Source organism: Parambassis ranga, chromosome 10 (genome assembly GCF_900634625.1).
Source record: "Parambassis ranga chromosome 10, fParRan2.1, whole genome shotgun sequence".
In the NCBI taxonomy this organism is placed as follows: Eukaryota; Metazoa; Chordata; class Actinopteri; family Ambassidae; genus Parambassis; species Parambassis ranga.
The window spans coordinates 20797841-20823802 of NC_041031.1; positions in this window are offsets into that span (position 1 = coordinate 20797841).

Sequence of the window (25962 nt, forward strand, 5' to 3'; positions counted from 1 at the left end):
TAACTGAACATTGGTTTGATTAATTCCAGGTTGTTTACTCTTTTACCGTGTCAGCATATCAGAGTACTAGCATGATAAAGTTGAACATTATGAAGTAAAACTTTAGCAAAGTTTATGCTGAGTGAATAACAAGCTCACCTGGACTCAAATTTTTAAACTTAAGGTTTGCAAATAATCTGTTAATATAATACTAATACTGTAACAACCTCTGCCATGCAGAGCCAGTAAAAAGCATTTGGACAAACTACAGGACAAAACATGTATTATTAATCATGACTGCATTTTTTAGCTTTGTTTACTTTGTATTTTTGGCTTACAAAATAATTTGCAAATAACAGGCCAGCCAATTTATATTATCAACCATACGATGAATAACATATGAAGCTAGAGAGCTAAACCTGTTAGCTTTTCTGGAACATTTGTTGATACTGTAACCTCCTTTTTGGTGGAGTTATATTATGTAAGATATATGAGGTGGTGCTTTTATTTTGAAGGAGGAGCCTGGAAGTGTTGTTGGCATGCAGACTTTTGATGTTGTTGCAGAGCCATAATAAACGGATGTAGCCCCACCTGAGCTAACTGTACAGCATTGATCCAGCTTTTTTTCATAATGTTAGCTTAACATATATGGTAAACATATAACATATACTCAAGCCTATTCATTTGGTATTAAGCAGACTATTTCGAATGCTAGCATCAGACAGACCAAGATAAAAACACTCCTCCTCCTCCTTAAGGTGTGTTTGCCTTGTGTCTTTAAAGATGTGTTTTCGTGTCATTGAGTCTCGTGTGCATGTTTGCAGGTGCACCGTACTGAGTTTATGTACACATTTGCATTAGGGTGAGCAGTGTCAGTCACTTCAGTGCACATAGCACCCATCTATGGATGTTATTTAACTGGCACCACAGCCAGTAAGTGTGAAAAACACAGTTCGGCTGGGCTGGATATGGCTTGTTTCGTGCACGCGCTGCTACCTCACTTAATGTCTGAGCTGCAGTTAGTGATTTGCATATCCAGATGTTTCACATTACGGCTTCCTCTCAGCTGGAATAAGATGCTCATGATGAATGATCATTCCCGGAGGAATAATTCACATCAGCAGCTTCTCAGACGGTCAGGGAAATTAAGCATGGGATAAGACACAGCTCTATTAGCATAGACGTGTTCAAATAAGTTTATTAAAAATGAAGATGTAGTATTTTGAGTGAGAAAAACACCTGAGTGAATGAAACCAACTCAGATGAAGCTTGTAGGTGGAGAGCAGCTGGTTTCAGAATGTCGGCATCTGACAGGTTCAGACGTTTTGCAGCACAGAAGTTTAGCATCTGTTGGCGGAAAGAAGGAAAACAGACAGCTGAGAAAGACGAGCTACAACTGGCTTAATGATCTGCTGGAGTGTCAAACAGCACAGCAGCCAACATTTCTGCAAAGTTTCAAAAGCCCATTAGAGATACCTGTGTGTCAAACCAGCTGTCTTACAGACGTCAACCTGCAACGCTACACAAACACACAGAGCGGCTACAACAGGGCGGCTCCAGTCACTTCAACAGAACATCTGCTAACAACAAAGTGCGGCAGGAATGACTGAAACCAGAAATGTGTTAGCATTTTTGCACATCCAGATTTTAACTGAATGACACCCAGCGATTATTTTCCACAATATCCATCCATCCATCTTCAACCACTTATCCAGGGGGCAGCAGTCTAAGCAGGGACACCCAGACTTCCCTCTCACCGGACACTTCCTCCGGTGTTCCCAAGGCGTTCCCAGGCCAGCCGAGAGACAAAGTCTCTCCACCCAGGTCTCCTCCCAGTGGGACATACCCGGAACACCTCATCAGGGAGGCGACCAGGAGGCATCCGAACCAGATGCCCGAGCCACCTCAGCTGACTCCTCCCGATATGAATGAGCAGCAGCTCTACCCCGAGCTCCTCTCGGGTGACCAAGCTCCTCACCCTATCTCTAAGGGAGCACCCAGTCCCCCATCTCATTCTTTCGGTTACTATCCAAAGCTCATGACCATAGGTGAGGGTAGGAACGTAGATTGACTGCCTGCCGGAGTCCAACGTGCACCCACACAATAATTTTAGTTAAAAATCCTTTTGGCTTTTTGATTTCCTGGGTATTACTGCTGCTCTCTGTAACACTAAATCTTTTTATTCTTATTGCATTAAAGTGAGGGTAAACTCTCATAACAACAGGGGCAGTGTAACAATGCTAGTCCTTTTGGTAGTTTCCTGCTTCTTCCGCCTCCCCCGTGTCCACATGCGGCTTGCAGTGCAGTCAAAATGCATAATGCTAACAGTTTTCCTCCCCATTGTCTTCATATCTTTGAGAGTAATTTGTCTGAAAGACCATCGTCTGCTTTCTATCATATTTAATGCAGGTGACTCAGGTTGGATCTAATCATATATTTTAAAATATTCCTAAACTGTGCTGGAAACAATGAATGTCTAAAGATGTCCCAGTCAGTCCAGCTTTAATAACAAACCGCCTCCATGTTTATGCTAGTGGGGCTAGCCGGTTTTCCTGCATTCATTCCACATTGTGCATTCCATTACACGGCATAAATACTCATTAAATGCACTCAGCTGTAACCACAGTCTCCTTGCTTTTTTTTTTTTAAGATTAATTCTTTTTCCCTCGGCTGCATAAGCGCATGGAAATGTTTGCCCTTGACTCGGTGGGTTTGCACAGGTCATGAATGAGAATGGCCGCCCATTGGTATGTATGAGAGCAAAAGGTGAGATACTGAGCCAGCAGCAGGCGACACAGAGGCCATTATATTCAAACACCATGGGGCTAAACTGTCAAACACCATTGTCACTCTGATACTCCGTCTCATTCACTCAGCCACCCTCTCTCTCCAGCACACACATGCATAGATAACTATCCTGTATTTGGGTTTTTCTCCATCTTTCTGCAGGGGAGAAAAAGCGAGCAACGACTCATTGGAGTGAAGAGAATTTAAAGTATGCACAGTACTCTACAGACTTTGAGGTAAGTATCAATAAATATAGAAGAAGATGATCTATGTACAAATCTCAATGAACTTAAGAGGAATGTCTGGTTAATTAGGCATTAGCTGTCTGCATCTGGACGTCCCACATGGCTCATTCTCCACCTTTGGAGGGGTTCACCATTTTGACAGTGGAACTATAGCCCGCATTTGGCAGAGATGTTCTTGCATCCTACACCAGCCACTGTGTAGCCATGTTATGGTGTTCCACATGTGCTTGCTAGCATCTTACACCCTGCTGTTATGTGCTGAATTGTTTCTGAGGCATCTTTACACACAGCATGGAGCCATCACCACCCAATTGTAAAAATATGTGATAGAAGAGTCACCACTACTGACGGTCTGCTGCAGGGATCAGCTGGAGCAGCATGTTGGAACGATGCTGTCTCTCAATGATAACATCAGGAAGGAGGAGAGAGGGCTGTTTCAACATGTCGCCTGATCCTATTCTTGCAGCTGCTTTTCTTTTGATGGGAGCAAGATGTGGAATCTGCAAAGATGATGGAATCCTTCCACGTTTGCAAAAGGACCATTACCTCTGCGTCGTGCAATATCAAGCGAAGCCCGGCCTGTGTTCCATCCACCAACACCAGTGCAACGGATAAGACTCCCTCAACTAGTACAGGAGTTGGGGACCAGACAGCTAGCTTGCATTCGGGGTCACTGCCTCATTTAAACAGCATGATGTGGTTAGAGTCGGTTTGATGCATCCAGCATAATGTGTCACTGCCCAATTTTTCCATCACTGCCTGATTTTTATCAGCTATGAACTGAATTATCTGCACAATAAAATAGTTTAAATGTTAAATCATCGGCTGGTAATTGAATGTATATTTTGCATTTGATGATTTACTTTAGCGGGGACCCTCACTGAACTTCAGTTACTACATATTATTCTGGGCCGATATGGATGTGAGCTGCAAATAGAGCAGCAGGAACTCACAGCAGGTTTTTTTTTTGTTTGTTTTTTTGTAGGAGTTTGTCAAGAAAAAAAATCTCCACCGGCCTCACTTTTATAAAATTAGAGTGAATTCTTTTTCTGTCCGCGGCCGAGCAAATACATCATCTCTGCTTCTATAGCACCAGATGGAGAGGTTTATTTTATCTTTCAAAAGTCATCCCAGATAGAGTTCAGTGCGTTATTGAATTTTGAAGCACAATACAACACCCCCACCCCCCCACCCCCAAATAAAAAATAAAAAATCCTGTTATGATGAAATAAGACTGCAGGGGCCGACGTTTGTTGGATACAAACTTAGCAGCGTTGGCTTATCCACATACACACATGCTGAGGGTGTAACTGGGTTATGGATGTCTGTGTTTGCCCCTTTGCAGACACACACACAGATCAGCCATGATGCAAACATAAAGTATGAAACATTTTGTTACAATAATCAGGGTCCACAGAGGGATGTATGGAGGGCAGGCTGCCACAGAATCACAGATGGCAGCGGAGGTTGTTGCTCTGCAGCTTTTCATGCCTATGAACACAGGTAGCTGGGTCAGAAGGACATCACACACACACACACACACACACACACATTACTCCTGGAAGAGCAAACACAACTTATAGCTATATAATACTGTTTTGTACACAAATGCACATCATACATACATGATGATTTTCACATTACCCACTATGACAAACGTGTGACAGTGAACAGGTTCATGTGTATGTTCAGGAAATGAAGGATATTTCATACTTTTGTGATTCATTTTTCTCCACACACAATATAAATAAAATCACACTGCAACCATTGAACAGTTTATCTGGTTCAGGATGGATAACAGCCAATGAAACCTCACAAACAAACAGTGCCAGGAAAAATGAACAACAGGAGAGAAAAACCACTGTTTACACTGTGTTTGTGTTATTTTGTTGGTTTGTGATGGTGTGTGTGCAAATGTGATGCATCCAGAGTTATATAGATATATGAAATAAAACAAAGATAAATATATGTTAACATGCATAAACTCATTAAAAACATATCTCATGTGTTACTATCTGGATTTAAGATATTTTATGTACTTTTTACATTTTTCCACCATTAAAGTCATTTCAGAGAGTCTCAGCAGCACAGTTAAACCGTGTAGACCGTCTAGACCGACACTTTAGGCTCTGCTTCCAGGTTTGTGCACATCAGAGAATGAAGTGACCTGAGGAAATGCATACATGAGCAGTGAACGGCTGGATGAGTGCATTTGTGGACGTATGGATGTGCAGTGAATGGTTCAAGGGTCACATTTTATGTATGTTCACCTCACAGATGTGAAACTACCTCAAGACCTACCTCAAAGACCTCAAGCTGTGCAGTCTGGCTTTACCTTAGATTATTTACACTTTACAGACTTCTTTCTGAATTTTTATTAGCTATTTCATCCATAGTAGGCCAACCCCATTTAAAACTATAACAATAATATTCTCCTCTATGTTAACATTGTTCAATATTACAGCAGAAAATGAAACGGGGAAAATGAGATATTGATCATTTGTTGATAAACAGAACAAATGTACTGCAGGAAATCCACCGGTGTGGTGACAGAGGCTCAGATGTGTGGATGACGGCAGACGGACAGACCAGTGTGCTGGGTGGAGGTTTGATGGATGGATCGATGGCTCGAAGAAAAACTGAGTGAAAAGTAAATTCAGCTCATGCTGAGTGACTGGTGACCCGGGCAACACACACCTGAACTCACAACAGTGTGTGTGTGTGTGTGTGTGGGGCAGTCTGTGAATAGCAGCCCAGTCATTTGTGTCAGGTGTATTGTGAATGTGATGTTTGCAGCACTGCATTCAAACCATATATGCTTCACATGATTGTGTTGTTTGTCATTTTTCCAGTGGATTGACAGTGTCGGGGAGGAATGGATTACATGTACCGGCGTTATGTAATTAGAATACAAATTATGAGTAACTGTATTCCATTACAGTTACAGTCTGAAGAGGTGGTCATTAGAAAAAAAGTGAGTGTGTACAGGATGTTAAAATAGTTTAATGTCTGTAAAATATGCATCTTTCAGTTATTTCAACTGTGTGGAAAATCTTTGTATAGAAGGGCCGGACTTTATACTGCAGCGATCTCACACTGACTGAGAGGTCAGAGTTCATCGTGCACAAACATTCATACAACTTCTGCTACAAACAGGCAATAAAAGTTCAGGAAAATCAGACAGCTGGAGGTCTGTTCGGATGTAAATCCTCCTTCACAGAAGAAGTCGTGTTAGAAAGCTGTAGAGTGAAAGAAGCCCTTAAATTACAGTAAAATCTAAATTACTCATACATATTTAATTCCTCCTGTATGAAAGTCTGCTCATGGGAAAGTAAAATTATACCTTTTATTAAAAAAATGTACCCGACTGTGGAAGAGCCGCTCCTGACTGTTAAACAGCAGGAGGTGGGGAGTGGGGGGTGGGGGGGTGTTCAGGGCAGAGCAGAAGAAACAGATAAATTAAGCGGAACATAGCTGCCTCTGATGATTTGGTGGTGGTCACAGTAATTGGCAGTTGTTTTTTTTATGGCCTCAGCAGGAGTGTGTGGACACACGCTGGGAGGGAAACGCAAAAAAAAAAAAAAAAATTTTGAGCTCAAATAAATAAATAAACTCCTGAGCAGCAGAGAGTTTCTCCCTCTGGACTTTGTTAAACGTCTCCTCTGGTTGTCTGAGGAGTCTCTGCATGGTGGGACCTCACAGGACAGAAGCTGAACATTTCATTCACCTTATTAACTGCTGGAGCTCAGTAAGAGGATGTGGGCCAATTAATCTGTCTGTGAGGAAAAAGTATGTCCACATCTGACAGAATATCTGTGGACTTAACAACAGACGCACCAAAATGGCTGTAGTTTGGCTGGATTAACGGGACACAGAAGAACACTCACGGCTTTTGGACTTTCGGAATATAAGAAATACAAAAAGAAAATGTCCAGAGTGAAAAAAAGGGAAAAATACAAAACATCTTTCAGGCTGGTGAACTAGGAGCTGGAGGAGTTAATGTGGAAACAAGACGCAGGTGGGACTAATGAGGGTGGAGCAGAAGGTCACAAAAGATGAGTAACAACCATCAAATCAATAAACTAATAAACATGTTTTTGTAGGAGTTGTAGGAGAACAATATAATATAATTGAATTAAAATGTCACATCTTCCTCCTCACTCCTCCTCCTCCTCCTTTTCCTCTCGCCTTGCTGTTAGTTTGCTCTCAGTGTAAAGTTCGTCCAGTTGTTCATTTAATATCGTCAGTTCATGCTGAACATCCATCATTCTTCTGTGCTGCAGACTTTAATCTGCCGCTGCTGATTACTATGAGGCTGTGATAAGCTGATGTTATAATGTGATTAGATATGAGACTGTAAAGATCATTTCTCTGCATCACTTCAGACTCATCACACTAAGACAGAACTCACCCTCACATCATCTCCTGCTGCTCTCTGTCTTGTTAGAACATTATTTTGTATTTATCTGAGCTGCTTTTATGTTACTTTCTGTGTGCGAGTCCTTGATGGTTTTTGTGTTATCGATTTTTTTTCCACAGCAAAACTGGACTGCAGAAGAAGAAGAAGAAGAAGAGGAGGAGAAGGAGGAGGAGGAGGAGTATCAGAGCAGCCGTCCACTGAGGCTCCGTTCAGCTGAACTGCTGTTTCTTCAGTTTGTACATGGCAGCACAGTTTCCTGCTCATTGTTCTGGCACAGTAACACACACACACACACAGACTTCAGAGGTTCACCCTGAGATTTGAGTTTTTGCAGTAAAAGAAACATGAACATTTAGTTTGCAATGAAAAAAGTAAATGTTTGAACTTTTTATAGCTTTTATAAATAAAAACATTTTAACAATGTCAAAAATTAAATTGTATATACTGTCAATAATCACATGTATACACACTTTAAACTGACCAACCTGCTACAATATTATAAAAATTAAAGATCGAAATCTCTGAATCTTAATTGAATGTAATTCAGAACTCTTGTCTGACATGAGGTTCATAGGTCAGCATCTACAGGAAGTAAAGGAGTTACATTAACTGCATTAGTTGTGCTAAATATTAAAATATAAACGAATCAAAATTCTGAATAAACTATTTCAGACACAAATGTGACTCCATGGAATATAGAAATGGCCATTAAGACATATGTTCAGCTTTAACAGCTTGCTTTCTGCCAGGTTTTTATCAGCTGCTTGAGTTTCTGGGTTTTTAATTTAAGTTTTTAAAGATCAGCTAAACCCAAAGTGACACAGACCTCCGGCTGCTTCCTGACCACAAACACAAACAAACACGAACAGATCCAGAGGAATTCCTGCAGCTTTATCTGAGTTACGAAACAAAATTATTTCTGTCATCGTATCACCGCTAACACAGGAACAGAGACACAACATCACGACAAGCTAACACACATAACATACTACAATAAGAAATTACACAACACACACACACAACACACACACACACTGAACTTCCAGGCTGAGGACCAGGCAGAGTTTCAGAGGATTCACAACATCCACTCGTGCTGCTCAGTGTGTGTGTGTGTTTTATCCTTGCCTTTGGCTAACTGCTGACCACACTGAGTATCACACTCTCTCCCCCTGATGTGTGTGTTTATACCTGTGATCACAGCCTGCACCGGGGATCTGCACTGACAGTCGGGCCTCACAGCAGCCGCTTCTGAAACACACAGAGGCCTTCATGTTAAACACACACAGACACACTTCAGGACAGCAGCTATCATCCTCAAGGCTTCACAACACACACACACACTGATACAGTCACATATTATCAATGATCTTGGAGAGCCATCCCCCACTGGCTACAGGAGGAACTGTAGGTTGTTACATAGTATTATTTCTCAGCTCTGGAGGTTGCTGCTTGGCTGAAACACAATCTGATACACCTCCTGTGTGGTGCCACACACATTCATGCATGCAGGTCGCACTTGTTGCACTCCCACACACCGCAAGGCCTTTCTTAGTGGGTTCAGTGGATGATGGAGGTACAGTCACACCAGCTTTCTATCTGAAGACCAGGAATTTATGATTGATTGGTGTGAAGGTGATTTAGGATTCCAAAGAGATCCATGGTCACATTTTCAGTCCCATTTCTGAAATAATCAGCTGGCTCCATCTGCTTGTTACGATCCCTGCTTTAGGTGTTTTTTTTTCTTTTGTCTGGTTCTTGGTTTGAGGTGAATTTAGGAAGCACTGGTCCTGTTTTTACTGGTTATGGCTTTATTTCTCCTGTGTCTTCAACTTCCTGTATGATTTTGAAAGTCTTGTTTCCCTGTGTCTGTATTTTACTTCCTCTTTCCCTCCCTGTTGATTACCTGCCCTGCCCTGATCGTTCTCACCTGTGTCTCGTTAACCCTCGAGCTCCTTCCTCTTTGTCAGTTTTTTGTCTCCTTGCTCTTGTGTTTTTTTTTGTTTTGTTTTGTTTTATTTTTGTAGCTTATTGGATTTCTGGATTGAAGATTATTAAAGCTCACCTTTTGTTGAGACTTCTTTGTGGTCTGCCTTCAGGTCCTCCAAACTGAATTCTTGCCACTTGAGCTATCAGGGAATGTTCTGGGCAGATTTCTGAACCACATAACTCATTTAAGAGTCAGAATTATCCATTTGTTCTGCAACTAGATGATTTTAGACCAAATTTGGACCCTTTTCTCTCTCCCCTTGTTATAAAGCTGAGGCAAAGAAGCCCAAATGCAGTCTCCAGTGAGGTGCTGAATGTTTACAGAAAGATTTATTTACAAAGTTTGTGAGAAAGAAAAAAAGGTTAAGGCTTAGCGTGGCTAGAGGACTCCACTATTTAGGTACGCTGATGGACTGGCAGGGAATGAGTTGAAAAGCCGGTGAATAAATACTGGCCGGCTGATTGCAGGATGGCAAGCAGGTGTAGAACCACAGTAAACAACCTGCTCATCTCTGCGGCTCTCTGCAGTGATGGTGCTGAATCTCCAGTCTGAAAATGACTGCACTTGTTGAAACACCTGGACATGACATGCCATTTAATGCAGGAGAAAAAACAAACAAACCAGGACCCATCCTCTTCCTCCTCCTCCTCCTTAGTGCATGCAGCCTGAATGAAAACATCTCTGTTGGCAGCCTAATAGACCTGCCAGCTGTAAAATATCATGACCGCACTGCTCTCATTCAGATTATACATATTTCATCTGTGGAGTGAGTGGAATTATTCAGTCTTAAAAGTGCTCATTATCCTCCATTTGAGTAGAGAACAGTCTCGCCAAAGCATCAAGGTTAAAGAATTTTATTTGAAATCACTTTCCTGTCTTATAGGTCTGTGTGTGTGTGTGTGTGTGTGTGAGAGAGAGAGAGAGAGAGAGAGAGCGAGAGAGAGATCTAGGGTGCTGTGTAATCAGTTTCTCACACCACCATGGAGGTTAATGGAGTAGATACAGAGATATAAGGCCCAGCTTTTACACCTCACAAACATGCATAGGATATATCATCATATATCATACATTTGTAAGGATTGATATTGACAGAATGGCTTCTTTGTGGTGACCTCTCTCCGCTGACTGAATCCAGATCTTTGATTATTCCTTTTCCTCCCTGTCTTTCTTTAACTCCATCATGTTCTGTGTTTCCATTGGCCCTCACATAGAAAACATAAGTGACATCTCCTGTCATGCTCATTCTATATGCTGATGATATTCAGCTTTATTTCTCAGACCTGATGTGCCTTGTAATGTCTCCATACTGTCATTGCACAGAAGAGCAACTTTCCTTCGATCTACTCTATCCTGACGAGTTTGATGAGTCCATGAGTTTTAATGCAGCATTTTATGTGTCGTGTGTGTGTAGTGTAGGAAAATAATTAAAACAAAACACACAGTTAATGAGGATTTTGCAGTAAGTTTTTGCCAGAAATGACAATATATGAGGAAAAACTCTTAACCTGCACAATCCCAGTGTTTGGCATAAAAGAATGGGATACAAAATGAGGAACCAAAGAAATGAACAGAAGTGGGTTCTGGACAGTTGGTAGGTGTCGGGGATGAAATTCCCCTTGCTTCTTCTGATCACCTCCCGAGTTGGTTTGTGAGGAAGGAGCGGATAAATTCTGGTCTCAAGATTACAATTTATTGAACAATGAGGCAGATTCTGAGTCACAGAGCTCTGAGTTGTTGCAACACAAAGAACGAAACAAGAACAACACAAGAACAGAACAACCAACAAGAACGAACAACCAAGCAGCAACAACTAACAACACAACAACCACTAGACATGGAATTCACACATTGATATACCACAGGGGCGTTCCTGCCTGCCGGCCCACAGGGGCATCTACTGCCCCCCCTGCATACCCTGGCTCATACAGCGAATAGACCATTAGTGTTTATTCCTTAATAAGGTAAAGCTTCAATTTCTTAAATCTCATAGGTTGTGAGGCCGGTCTAGGGGTGACCATAAACTGGGCACTCAGGAGAAAAACACATTGCTTTAGAATCTGGCTTTTATCAGGTCAAAGGTGCTGCTGTCCTTAGTCTGAATTTATGACCATCTCGTACCAACCGGAGCTCTCTCCAGAGAGCAGAAAAACAACTGATCTCATCTGCCACAGCCTGAACTGCAGAAAACAAAGTTATATGACACACTATGAAATTACTTCTTAATACATTCAGTATCAGTATTCAGTATGTGAGTTAAACACTCATCCATACATCTTTGGAATGTGAGATTTAGATGGAAAAACTCCTCACAGAAAGCCTGCAGGTGACTGGCTCAAACCTTCTTAGCTTTAATTACTCACCTATAGAGCCCCACAGCACCAGGCCTAAGAGAACATGAACGTCCTGCAACTGTACACCTCTAGTTCTCCTCACAGGGTTATCTGAGTGTGCCTCAGAAATGGTATGGTGACATATGGACTCTCATTTCATTTCTTTATTGTTGTTGCTGTTTTTTGCTAAAATGTCCTCAAAAACATTCATCACTCAGAGACCTGTATAACCTGGCCTTCATTTGTAATGAATATTTGTTATTTTCTCTCAGCCTTGGACACATGCAGATAGACGCTGCTGTCTGTGGGACGTTTCCCCGTCCTCTCCAACCTCTGCACATTGCACTGTAATTCATTTCACAACCGTCTCAAACATATTCAGGCAGATAAGTGAAGAAAAGGAGGCGTGCTATCTCTGCTGTCTGCTCTGGAACAGAGGAAGACTGTTAACAAAACAAAGCAATTTCCCAGCACAAAGGCAGAGAGAGAGCAATCTATCATCAGCCCATGAGAGTCGCCCGGGCGGGCCGACAGGCAGCGGCGGCGGCAGTAGCAGCAGCAGCACAGGCAGGAAAATGGGCAGAAAGCCCTTGTTTGCTGCTTCAATCTGCTGCTGCAGAGAGGAGGAGGAGGAGGAGGTATACAAATGTGAGTGCAGATTTAAACACCGCACGTCTCTATGAAGACTTCTTGGCAGATGGAGGCTTCCTGCTCATCTTGTGGTGGAGATGGAGAGAGATTAAGAACGAGGTGAAAAATGTTTGGATCAGTCGTAGCAGACTTCTAAATCGATGTCTGAAACACCTCGGAGAATATTTAAAGAGGCATTAGGTCATATATTTTTCCTTCCTCCGTTGTACAAAATGACCACGATATATTATAGCTGCAGGGCCTGACGGGGCTGTTGATCGATACCAATGACTCAGCGCTTAGTTTGCCAGCTGCTGAGATTTCTGCCTTTCAACATTCATTCTGTCTGTAATCTGAAGACATTTCCAACGCAGGTTTTACTGTGAGAGTCACGTCTGGTTAAAGAATAGGATGGAGAGGCTCCATTGTATCTGCAAATAATCAGTTTTAAAAAATGTCTCATTTCTTCATCGCTGTTTTTATTCCTCTGAATGATGATTAATACGAGCTGCTCTGGGCAAAAATTGTCAAATGAACGTAATTAAATTAATTCAGAGGCGAAAACTTCCAGCATGCTGATGTGAAAAACTCAAACTTTTGGATTCCTTTAGAGGCTACAAACTGAACGTCATAATTTCCATGTATCCATGGATAACAGCTTCATACGGCAGGCTGTCAGGATGCTGAATTTAACCCACCACTCACACAGAATCACACACCCTCCATACTCCCACACACAACCATCTGCTGCTGTTAACATGTGTCGCACTACAATCTATCTGCAGCTGGCTGTTATTTGCACCACTACTATGATATATAATGTGGTTTTATACATATATATATAAACACACACACACTTATGTCACATGGAGGTCCCAGTCTGTCGACGGGGACAGTGTAGTGTTGGGTAGTAACTATAAATATTTATGATGCATGTGATACGTCTGTTATGTGAATCCATGCAAACCAGCACATGTTCCCCTTAATGTTGTAGAAGAAGAAGATCGGCACAGTGCAGCTTATGGATGTTTTCACGCTTTAGTTCGCCGCCCTGGTAACAACCACTGGTTTGATCAAATCAAATCAGATGATCCACAGCTCAACCAAAACTGTCAGGTTGTCTGGTTGTTTTGGTCCAAATGCAATTACCGTCTTCACATCACATCAAACAACAGCAGAGAAACTATTCTTGAGTCAAACAGACCAACTCCTGTCATTTGGTTTGGTTTGAGTTTCTCTTTAAATCAGTCACATTTAGAAAAAAAACAGTGGATTACATAAAGGGATTATTTTGCCATCTAGTTAGCTACCTACAGACAACAGATCAGCCTGTTAGCATCATTAGCATAGCAGCTAGCTTGCGAAGCATGCCAGAGGGAATGACAAAAGTGCAGACCAGCCAAATATCAACATGTAGGAAAAACAGAAGGTTCAAACATTTCTATCCTCACTGCTGCCAGATCACAATTATTCATAGAATAAGATCATATTTTGTTCCCTTTTTCTAGACAAAACATCAATATCACAAAGACTTACAAGTTCCAGCACTACTAGCACAAATCAATCAATCAATAAAAGCAAAAATTAAAAGAAAAAGCATAATAACGAAGAATTGCATTGATCACCAGAAACATGCAAATTAACACAGTAGTAGCAGTAAAAGATTTTCCCTTTAACTGTAACATGCATTTTAAAAGTAACCCCTATGTCTTTTATAATTTAAAAAATGGAAGCACCTTCTGCAGTCAGAGTTTATTATCAGGGCAGTGGTGCTTAAAAAAGGATGTCACAGTAAACACATTTAGTGTGATACAGGTTTGTGCTTTTTTTGGTAGTAAACTGTGTGTCTGTCCTGTCACCAAGATAAAGTGGCACTAAATTTATTACGTTTGGTTAATTAAACCACTGCTGCGTCTCACACACACACACACACACACACACACACTTCCCGGGTTTAGTTATATTTTCAATTAACTCACTGCCACGCCTGTTAAATAGAGACAACTGCTGACGTTTACAAAAAAGCAAAACTACATCTCAGTGCAGGGAAACAGATTTCTATATCGAGTCTCACAATGACTTAAAGATAATTAAAGTTATGCATCAACATCTGTGTTTCATTTTCCTTTCTTCCTGAGTTTCTGTCTGCATTAGTTGAAGCAAACTCTGTTGATCCCCGAGGGAGCATCTGGGTCATTATGGCAGAAAGGAGCAGCGAAGGATGATGGAGAGCAAAGAGTAAAAAAGATATTAAGTAGGATGAAAAAAATAAATAAATGAAAGATGAAGACTGTGTGAGGGAGATAAAACCTCTTCCACACAACAGTGGCTGAAATTGGATTTGAGTTACACATTTCAAAGACATCGCCGGCGATTTGGTGACACGCGGGGAGCACTTAGAGGTCTGTCACATGGAGCTGCAGTGTGTGAAGGCTTCATTTCCTGCTTTACCTTCGCAGGGAAAACACGATGGATGTGTGCCGTTCAGGCAGCGCTGAGGGAAACAATAGCTTATAGGAAAACTGGTTATACTCCGACGCAGCGCTTAATTTCTCTCCATCTGTCAGGTTCTCTCTCCTTCTCTCTGTATTTATCTTTGTTTTCCTGCATCAATTCCATCTACCCCTCACTGCCACACACACACACCTATATATATATATATATATATACACACACATACAGAGACACGTACAGAAACACTCCCCACAGGCCCATTCTAAAGGACATGAGTTAGATATTGAGCCAAAAAAGGAGGAGGGAAGAAAAGAGGGAGGGAGTGGAGGAGCACAGGGACATCAGCCAAGTGTGACAGCGGAGTCGTATTTCTTTCCTTGGCCCGTCCGCTGTGGACTCTGAGCTGAATACTGAGCGTGCCCACTGCAGAGCCGGAGGACAGGCCCAGACTCCAGACGAGGACCAGAGCGACCGCAGAGCTCCAGGTCTGATCAGAAACCAGGAGGCTGCTGAAAGGATGCAAAGGCCATTACTTCTATGGTTTGTATATGTTATGCACAGGACACAGTTTTTAACACAGAACACCCTGCCACACAATATCCACACACAACGATGATGACCTGATGTAAAACTGGAGAGTCTCACTTCACATAGAAGGACACGATGGTTTACAATTGATGATAACTGATGACGCGGTTTCAAGATGGTGGCACAAACAAATGCACATGGACAGGTTGTACTGTGATGTGCACAGAATACTGAACTATAGGCTACTGCTATTGCTTGGAAAAGAGGAAGCTCCAAGCAGAGGCAACAACAGTGTAAGAGGGCCAGCAGCCAGGTAACTAGACACTCAGCGTACAGGGGGACTAGCATGTAAAGAGATGAGAGACAGAACAACATATTCAATCACATATGATCAATCAATAGTACTTCAACCATATAGGACACATGGTTATGTTCATGCTGACCAAACATATCGCCTGATGTCAGCCAATCATGGGATTAAACCGCACGAATCCATAAACTTTCATTCAGGAGTCTATGGGTCGTGTCCCCCTGACACCATGAACGGTTTTGTTTTCACTTACTGTTTTGCATGTTCCATCTTCCATCCATCCATCCATCCATCCATCCATCCATCCATCTTCAACCGCTTATCCGGGGCCGGGTCGCGGGGGCAGCCGTCTAAGCAGGGACACCCAGACTATGAAATATCAGCCTTGTGAGGGTGGGTTGGACAGAGTCATGCAGCAGAGGGATGAGAGGGACATGGCTAGCATATAGTAATCCAAATCCTAATCCTGTTTTTTTGTTTGTCGCCTAAATTAAACTGCACAAACACAATGCAAATTAAAAACAATAAAACTTTGATTAGTGTATGTGGGAAGGTTAAAATTCTGCTGCAGTCTGAGCACACAGGAGCTCCATATTCATACCGATACATCATCATAACAGAAGCCTCATTCAACAGCTGTTCCATTTAATCTTAATCAGAGTACAAAGAGACAGAGAGAGACATTAATGGAGCTGCATAAAGATAAACATGAAAGCGATGTAAATCTATGGAGAACATGTCCTGCACTCACTGATCAGTGCACGTTTCCTCATATCACATCAGCCTAAAGTTCTCATCCTGTCCCGAGAAAATAAAGAACATCGTGTCTGTTTGTTTGGTCGGGAGGAGGCGCTGGGAAACAGATATCTGCTCCAATCACTGCGTTTGGCAACAACAGCCTCCAAAACTGGGATGTCCAACCTCACAGATGCTCCCTAATGGAACTGGCAAAACCTTCTTCCTGGATGTCATGAAGGCTACAGATAACAGCCTGGGCCAAAAAAAACAAAAAAAAAACAAAAAAAAAAACAACAACAAACAGCAAAAGCATCTTTCACAGGAGTGCAGCCTATAAAGACTGCCGGGGAAACAGAAAACAAATCCTTTAATCTGACTTTTCTACTTTTGTACTTTCACACAAAAAGTCAAAGACCATGTGCAGAGTGACGGCTCTGAGGTCTGTGTCAGTAAAAATTATTGGACTAATAGTGTAAATGTAATCTCCTCTCTCATGTAATATTCATAAAATAAGCATCTGAAAGCTGCATACATGTTTATATAAATGAGTATTTGTCGTTACTGTCGGTCAGACTGGTGCAAGCTGAACTTTAGCAAACATTAGACATAGTTTAAAAACAAATGAAAAATATAAAATGGTGATTTTCTGAATGTCTGTCATTAACAGAGAGACTGCAGCTCATTAACAGAGTCAGCAGCAGCATCTCTTCCATTTGCCGGAGTGTTGACTGGGTAAATACCATCAGGACCGCTAAAGTTCACTGGATTAGCAGCTTGTTCATTCATGAACTCTTATCGCTGAGAGGGATAGAGACTCGCTGCCAGCTTAATTGCAGAGGGAGGAGTGTTATCTGCAAAAAAAAAACAACAATCTACACAAAGTTAATTAAAAACTATCCCACGTCTTTGTTCAGCCGTGGAAATCTTAATCTCTGAATATGACAAAAATAAATAAATAAATGAATGCTGCCAGTTTTCTTTGCAGCGACTCTGCAGCCCCCTTCTGCTCCGCAGTAATGATGTGGGATCTAAACCCCTTCAACCGCTAATTGTGGGGCTGATGCTCCACCCACCGTAACATTCTGCATAATTAATTGGAGGGCTTTAACAGTAATAGAATAGCCAGAGGGCTCAGGCAGCCCCGACACACACCATTAAAATGCAAATCGAGCTCAATGAAATAAAAAACTGAGATCTATTTCAGCATGGAAGCGGAGAGAGATGAACACACACACACACACACACACCTCTGTCAGAGAGTCACATCCATGACATCAACAGAGGAGCTGTTCAATACACTGATGTTGCCATGCAACAAGTCAGGGTTAGCAAGGAGGATGATGGGAGAAGCAACAATCACTGATGCAAAGGCAATTTATTTTTCGTTTCCAAGATGCAGATGTAATATAGACATCAGTCATATTTCACGTTTTATTGTTCTCGCTGAATATTTAATGTGCCTTCTGGGTCTCTTGTGGGTTTGTGTAGTAAATATGAAGAAGTATGTAAACAGAGTAGTGATGCAGGTTTACTGACAGATGGGCTCCCATGGTAAACAGTGTAAACGTGCACATTAAATTTTTATGTAAACATTTTTGTTGTACTGACGTCAATTAAAGCAGTTTTCCAACAATGTGAGATGGATGGACAGTGTTTCTGTCAAAGTATGTGTGGGAGGCGGACACAAGTGTGGAGACACAGGGCAGTTAAAGTTCAGGAACTCAGGTACACGCAGCCGCTAAAACAGTAAAACAAAACTGAGGATCACTGGGAAAACTATGCTATGGTAAAAACTATGGCAAGGAACTCTATGGCAGAAAACACAGGTAAGTATTACCAGGTCACAGGTTACCAAGGCTGAGAAGCAGCTTTAAGACTTGTAACACAAACAAAACCTCAGGCAAGGCTTAGACATACAAACAAAACCCACATACACTCAACAAAAATATAAACGCAACACTTTTGTTTTTGCTCCCATGTTTCATGAGATGGACTTGAAGATCTAAACTTCATTCCAGATACACAATATTACCATTCCTCTCAAACATTGTTCACAAATCTGTCTAAATGTGTGATAGTGAGCACTTCTGCTTTGCTGAGATAATCCATCCCACCTCACAGGTGTGCCACATCAAGATGCTGATCTGACATCATGATTAGTGCACAGGTGTACCTCAAACTGCCCACAATAAAAGGCCACCCTGAAATGTGCAGTTTTGTCTCACAGCAAAATGCCACAGATGCCACAAGCATTGAGGGAGCGTGCAATTGGCATGCTGACAGCAGGAATGTCAACCAGATCTGTTGCTCGTGCATTGAATGTTCATGTCTCCACCATAAGCCGTCTCCAAAGGCGTTTCAGAGAATATGGCAGTACATCCAACCGGCCTCACAACCGCAGACCACGAGTAACCACACCAGCCCAGGACCTCCACATCCAGCAGGTTCACCTCCGAGATCGTCTGAGACCAGCCACTCAGACAGCTGCTGAAACAATTGGTTTGCATAACCAAACAATTTCTGCACAAACTGTCAGAAACAGTCTCAGGGAAGCTCAACTGCATGCTCGTTGTCCTCATCGGGGTCTTAACCTGACTCCAGATCGTCGCCGTAACAGACTTGAGTGGGCAAATGCGAACATTCGATGGCGTCTAGCACGTTGGAGAGGTGTTCTCTTCACAGATGAATCTCGGTTTACATTGTTCAGGGCAGATGGCAGACAGCGTGTGTGGCGTCGTGTGGGTGAGCGCTTTGCTGATGTCAATGTTGTGGATCGAGTGGCCCATGGTGGTGGTGGGGTCATGGTATGGGCAGGCATCTGTTATGGACGAAGAACACAGGTGCATTTTATTGATGGCATTTTGAATGCACAGAGATACCATGATGAGATCCTGAGGCCCATTGTTGTGCCATACATCCATGAACATCACCTCATGTTTCAGCAAGATAATGCACGGCCCCATGTTGCAAGGATCTGTACACAATTCTTGGAAGCTGAAAATGTCCCAGTTCTTGCATGGCCAGCATACTCACCGGACATGTCACCCATTGAACATGTTTGGGATGTGCTTGACCGGCGTATACGACAGCGTGCACCAGTTCCCACTAATATCCAGCAACTTTGCACAGCCATTGAAGAGGAGTGGACCAACATTCCACAGGCCACAATAGACAATCTGATAAACTCTATGCGAAGAAGATGTGTTGCACTGCATGAGGCAAATGGTGGTCACACCAGATACTGACTGGTTCTGAGTCCCCAGACCGCCAATAAAGCAGAAACAAAATGCACATTTCAGGGTGGCCTTTTATTGTGGGCAGTTTAAGGTACACCTGTGCACTAATCATGATGTCAGATCAGCATCTTGATGTGGCACACCTGTGAGGTGGGATGGATTATCTCAGCAAAGCAGAAGTGCTCACTATCACACATTTAGACAGATTTGTGAACAATGTTTGAGAGGAATGGTAATATTGTGTATCTGGAATGAAGTTTAGATCTTCAAGTCCATCTCATGAAACATGGGAGCAAAAACAAAAGTGTTGCGTTTATATTTTTGTTGAGTGTACATCCCAAGACGACAAGACAAACTGGCACCACGTGAAGAGGAGACACAGACTATATACACAAGGAGCAGGGGAGACAATGAGACACAGGTGAGACACATTAGGGAGGAGCAGGTAATCACACAAGGCGGGAAACTACAGGAAGAAAAATACAAGACAACACACAAGGAGGACAGGACTATCAAATTAAAGCAGGAAGCATGAGACAAGGCAAGACAAACACCACAAGGACGACAAGATTTAAGAACAAAACAAACCTCAGCCCTACAACATAACAACTGAACACAAAACCCAAAACAAGGAAACAAAACCAAAAAGAACACAGGATCATGACAGTTTTTGGAACTCTCAAGCATTTCAAAAATTTAAATTAAACAGCAGAATGAGGACAAAAGTCTTCAAAAGTCGGCAACATATCCTTCATAGCTACATATGTATCCTTATTGAAACAAACAGTGAGGACTGGCTGGCCTCAACAGACAATAAAACTCAAAGTACAAACTGTAAATTTACACAGTTTCATTTCTGAATCTGTGTTTCACTGAGCCGATGAATCACCTCATCCACCAACTCACATCAAGCCTTTGCCAACTACGACCACAGTCTGGTTTGAAGTAGCCTTTCAAACACTGCTGCTCCATGTTTCTTATTTACTACGAGGTAACTTGCTTGGCTTCAACAAATAAATAAGAAATAAGCAATAAACTTGCAGCTTCACAAAATAATGTTTTGTTTAATTATATTTATGACACCCAGCATTAAACTATGAAAATATTTCACTTAGGAAAAGGTGCTGCCACATCATGACACAATGTAGAGATGCTTCTCTGTGTTCATGACTGCTTTCTCTTCTTTCCTCCCCTGAAAACAGCCCTGAATGTGGAGGGATTTCGATGGAGCAGGCCTCCCTGAAGCAGCTCAGTGGTTCCAGCTGTCAAAACACAGCAATTAAAAGTAATATGGTACAAATAAACATGTCATCATCCTGCTCTCACCGCCTCATTTTTATAAATACACAGGTAGTTTTTATGAAATATAAAATGTTGTGCAGCTTTTGATCATCTGAAAAATGCTGCACAGGAAACATGAAGTCTTCACACCAGGCAGCGCTAATGCAGACATGACAAGCTTTCACTACAGAGGAGAGGAGAACTCGTGTAGTCGTGACTTCTTATCCACAGAGATATTAGTGGGAAGGCTTCACAGCGGGGCGGCGGCTGATTCATCAGTCAGATCAGGTTTGTCTGTTAAAAAAAACCAAGCCCAACTAAAAATACAGAGTGCGTCATGTCATGAAGCTGTTGGTTGAGTCATGATGGATGAAAGTATTATAAGGCCAGAGCTAATGAAAGCAGCTCTCACATGACAGTTTGGACTCAGGGGGGGACAAGGGGGGACTGTTCACAAACACCGCTGAGTAAGAAAAGCAGAGGCAAATATGACACTGATTAATGACAGGAGAATCAATTAGCTGTACAACATCGATGTTTGGTTACCGGCGCTCGGTGAAGTGACTTTGAAATGCAAACGAGGCTCCTCACGTCAACGGAAAGCGTGCGACAAAACAGTTGCTGCTACGCTCGGTGCAGCTACAGTTAGCTCATTATTAATGGGCCTGGCTCCATGAGTGTGCACCAAGCAGATGGCAAACTCTCAACAGATCATGAGTGTACATCTACGCTCGGTGTGCAAGGAGAAAAAGGGCCCCTCCTTGGTGCTTCCAGGGATTCCAAATGTGATGTCACTGCTAATCCCATCAGGAAAACACAGCTAAATCCGCTGCCGACGGGCCACAGTCACGCAGATTGGCCATGGCAGCAGCTGCGGATGGGATAGGCCTATAAATAGGACTGCAGAGCCGCAGCCTCTGGTGCTGTCAATGGGGACTGGGTGGCAGACGACTTTCCTCCGACTGGGTGGTTGTGCAGAGAAAGTGGAGAGAGCAGAGAGGAGAGGATTCCCCCTGTGACTCAATGCCAAAACGCCGCTCGTCCCCCAATGTCATGCAGCGGCAGTGACACGCTCGGGCAGAGCAGCCGCGAGGCGCAGCAGCTCTCCAACTCTGCACCGGTTGGCTGTGACTTTGCAGGCTGCGAGTCAGGAGATAACGTTATATTTGCTGTTACACTTCGTGTATCACAATAGCTGGGTTGTGAGGGTACAAACTGGCTGCAGGCTGTTAAGGTGAGAGCGGGTAAGGTTGGTGTAGACACAACTGGGTTCACCGCACGGATCCTGCCTCCATGTTGCAGCTCTATCAAGGTGTCATTCCAGCCAAGAAACAGGAAATCACACATTTAATGTTTAACTCAATACTTGTTAGGGGCAAACAATATTACATCTGATTTAATATTTAGTTTTTGCATAGAAAAATATCAGAATATTTCATCCTTTCAACCCCACAGCCCTCTTTTTTGGGGGCTTTTGTGTGCACCCAACAATAAAAGCCATAAAACACCATGTAAAAAAATAATCATATTGCATATCAAATTAAACAGGAGGAACTCCACTACAAGCACATATAAGTCATATTTACACACATCAAACATAACTCCAACACCATGCAAATCAATGATCAATCATCAAAATAAAGACATATAAAATACAGAATAAAGACATTCAGTGGTTAGACCTTAAAAATAAAATGTCAATTAGCTCTAAAGAAACATGAATGTAGCCAATGGATCATCTGATCAGTTCCGATGATCCAAATATTGATCATATCAAATATTATCAATATAAAAGTTAAAACAAAACCTGCATTTTCATCAAATGCAAAATGCATATATGTCGTAAGTACGAAAGTGATGAAGTATTTAGCTTCCAGGTTACAGTGATTTTATTATTTAGACTAGACCCAGCATCATTGATACTTTGGTCTTTGATCACACAGTCATCAGATAATCAGATACAGATTAAAGGCTGGTAGATGTTCATTTTCTCTGTTGTGTATTGTGTCACTAATAATGGAAAAAGTTCTAAGTTAAGTAGCAAAACATGCCCAAACCATGATACTACCACCACCATGCGTTTACAGCTATTACTAGGTTATTTTACTGAAATGCATTAAATGTGTTTCCCTTTCAAGCTCCATTTTAAGGTTGCCAATGAGTAACAGTTCAACAATAGACTAGCAGAAGCCTGGATACTGTCAGTATCAGTTGTATTATTGAAGTTATAACTTACACACAGCATGCTGCTCTGTGGTAAACCCCCATGACAGGGATACAAAATGAAACGGTTGATTAGGAAGTCAGAACTCTGAGCTAGCTAGTCTCTCTGCAGACGGGTGACAGCTCTGAACCTTTAATGTTTTTAAGAACTTGGATCCAGTGGAAGGATTATGCAGATTCACAAAGCTGGGAGGAATGACTTCTTGTAGCAGAGTGTGTGTGTGTCTGCGGGGGGGGGCTTTGACAGTCATGTGTTTTCTCATGGCTGCAGTCATACATGACTAAGTTGCTGAATGGATTGTGCACATGTTGGGCACGTGATTGAAGGAAGTCACACATGGAGGTGTCCATGCAGGGGCTGGATTATGTTCTTTGGAAGAGAGAAGTTACACACTGTGGTGGGATTACTCAGCGAGGAAGTCTATTGGTGGCACTGATACAGAAACACATCAGTGACCCACACTGCTGGAGAAGACGCCTCACACACATTCACGCACACTGGCTGTGTGCTCTTTGTTTGGAGTCATGGTTCTGTCAGCTAGCATGGCTCCATCCACAAAGGTGTTTCCACTTCTTGTCCTAATTAGACCTCCAGTTACTCCCAGCTCAGCTCCACCACCTCCAACCTGTGCAGAGGACTAATCATCCAACTCAAACACTCTCATGAAGTGAAGTGAATCTTTTAAAAGTTTACAGAAAAAAACGTGGCATCTCCATCTAATGACTGGTTTTGAAAAACAAGACTAGATTTTTTGCAGGGCAGTATAGGCAGCATATGCTATGCACTCATGATATGGGAGCCATCTTTTCCCTGTGCTTTAATTCTAATAATAACTCTTAAACCTATCTACCTCTAACCTCTAAACAAGACTTTATGTGTAGTGATGAAGAGACTGTATAAATGCTACATTTCCATCTTTTTCCTCAGTTTGATGTATGGATGGATGGATTCCATCGCTGTCTCAGCACCCAGCAGGGAAATTAGTGCCACCAAGATTACATTACAATGAATAGAAACACTATGGGTAGGTGAGGGAACTAAAAAGTAAAAGACAAAATAATAAAAAAACAAACATTCAAAATAAATGAGTCATCCTCTTCATTGGAGTGGCGTCCATGCCACCACTGCTTGCGACTGTTCTGCAGCAGCATGGCGCCGGCTCAGAGCCGCTGCACCCGTTTAAAGGTGATGTCAGTAACCAGCTGACTTCTGCCACTTTGACTCCTGCTTCACCCGGTACGTGTGACTGAATGTTAATGACGTGTAAAACCAGCAGCTCTGCATCTATGAATACTTTAACACAAGGTTCCACTTTCCTCGCGGTTCGATTCTGATCACAGGCGTGACCATGGAGTCCTTGAAGCAAACACTTTTTTCTTTTTTTCTTTTCTCACCCTCTCCGTTGAACTCGTGAGCACAGGCTTGCATGCAAAATGATTTTTGTTCTCATTATTCTGCGGCTGAGATGCTAATTTGTTTGCTGATTCCTGAATATTGCAGAACAGGTTTTAATGAGCTCTGGGCCTTTCACAACATCGTCCCTCAGGACTTTGGAACTTTGAAAGCTAAGACACCAACAAATAAACTTTTATAGGATACTAACTGCACCTTCTACTGTTTGTTTATGATCTTTGTCTGTCTGTCTGTCTGGATTTCTATCCACTGAACAATTGTATATATGTGTAAATATGGTTACCTCTCTGGTGCCCTCTTGTGGTCATAGGAATGTAATGCTGGAACACAATGGAAGACAAAAAATGGTGCAAAGCTTGTTGCTAATGGGAGACTTTGACTGTTTCATCCATAGACTGTAAACAAACATGGACTTTCCTCTGACTGTGCCTTCGACACAGGGTGTGGCCACGTTACCAATGCCTGAGTCCACCAAAACTGAACCGAGTCATCCAATTACAGACGAACAGGTGGAAAATGAGAGGAGCTGTGGTGGGTGGGCAGTAAGCAGGAAGCTGCCATCTGTCAGTCAAATTGCTAACAACCTGAATTATGTGACATCAATTAGAACACTGAGTATATATAGACTCGAATAACCTTATTGTCAATGGGTGGCAAAGGGCCATATGGCTTTGAAAATCCAGGGTTTAAACCAAACATTGACCTTTACCTAACCAAGTAGTTTTACTGCCCAACCAGTTGAAAACAAAAGTGGAGTGACGTTTAAAATATCCCACCAGCCATGTGGGCAATATGTCCATATTGTGGACTGTTTGACAATTGGATAATATGTTGGGTGGGTTCAGGTGAGAATGCTTTTCTAGTGCACCTTCCTTTAGATGTCCACCAAGCATTGCCGCCTATGAGCTGGAGGCAGACTCAAACTGGAGGCATTATATCTTCTAGTTGGCCATGGATCAGCTGATAATCCCACAGAAGGTGCTTAAGAAAAATAACAGGAATCCTCCACATCTCAGCTATCCTGTGTTGCTGCCTCGATCCTGGTGGACAGAACAGTTTGGTGTTCATGTGATGGATGTGTTTAAAGCCTTAGGACTTTGGCTTATGTGTGGGGAAATGCTGCAGATTTTTTAACCACAATGAACGTGGTATTAGAATTCATTCATCTTATTTCCCATGCAGGCAAATTGAATTCTCTCCGTTCGTTTGGTAACATTTCCGTCGTCTCTGAGACCTCTCTCTGCTCCCACAGCTTGCCGCCATAAAAACAGATGGCTCTCCTGCAGACCGGCATCCCTACTGCGCTTGCATTGAGCCGCAGTGAATACGACGCAGTTTCATCAGGGCCCGAATATCTTGTCATGCGAACAGTATGTGGAGCTGAATAACAATACGATACA